Below are 973 nucleotides of genomic sequence, written 5' to 3'. Positions count from 1 at the left end.
CCCGTCCATGCATCATCCCTGCAGGCCTGTCTCCCCAGCCTCACGCCCCCCATGGTCCTCAGCACACAGCCCCTTTCCCTCTCTGGATCTCAAGTCCCCAGCCACTCCATCTCTTCACGTCATCCTCTCTGTCTCCATCTCAGGCCTCACTACTTCTCTGGGTAGCGTTCTGCTCTCCGCTCTTCTCCACTGATGGTCCCAGGGCCCTCCACTCCTAGACTGAAAGGTTAATCACTCCCTTCTTGCCATAAAATATCCGCCTTACATTTCCAGTCCTCACAATCAGTCCTGGTAACAATTATTCACCATTGCATCACAAGAGCCCCATCTGCATTTCTTTTCATCAGCCTTTCCTAGACAGGTTGGATACTACTACTCACTGGAGACTCTACCATCTTCCCCGCCCTGTAGATCTAGGTTCCCTCTTGAAAGCTTGTAAGCCAGTCACTTCTTACCTTTGTATCCCTCCCCCCATTTTGGGTAGCCAATGTTCAAGTTGTCCATCCCTATCTACTCTTTGTGCGGAGAGGGTGGGAATAATTCTTGGAGCAGGGATTTGTTTCCTCTTTTGGCTATTGTGTTTATAGCTGTAGGTCAAGTTCATAAAGTTGTATCAGATGACGTTTTGTTTTTTTTTCCCCTCTTCTTTCTTCTTCGGGTTGAGCTCTGTTCATCCAGTCATTTAAGCCAGGTCAAGTGGGTATCATCTGCAAATGTGGGTGTTCCTGTATCTGTCCGCCCTCTTATCAGCTGGTCATTTCACTGTGGCTGTGTCACTGACTCTGAGTCCATGAGTACCCAGGTCTTGCCTCGCTGCTGGCCAACCAAGTCTCCACCCGGCTTCACAGGAGTCTGCTGAACGATGCAGTGCTTAGCTCGCCGCTTCATTGATGTTCTTCGGTCACTTCTCTTTATGGGTGATATGCGTGGTCGCCAATCAGAGCATGTATTTCTATTGTGTCTTAGTCTTGGA

This window comes from Chrysochloris asiatica, unplaced genomic scaffold (genome assembly GCF_000296735.1).
Source record: "Chrysochloris asiatica unplaced genomic scaffold, ChrAsi1.0 scaffold00263, whole genome shotgun sequence".
Lineage (NCBI taxonomy): Eukaryota > Metazoa > Chordata > Mammalia > Afrosoricida > Chrysochloridae > Chrysochloris > Chrysochloris asiatica.
Note: the sequence above shows the minus strand (reverse complement) of the source record.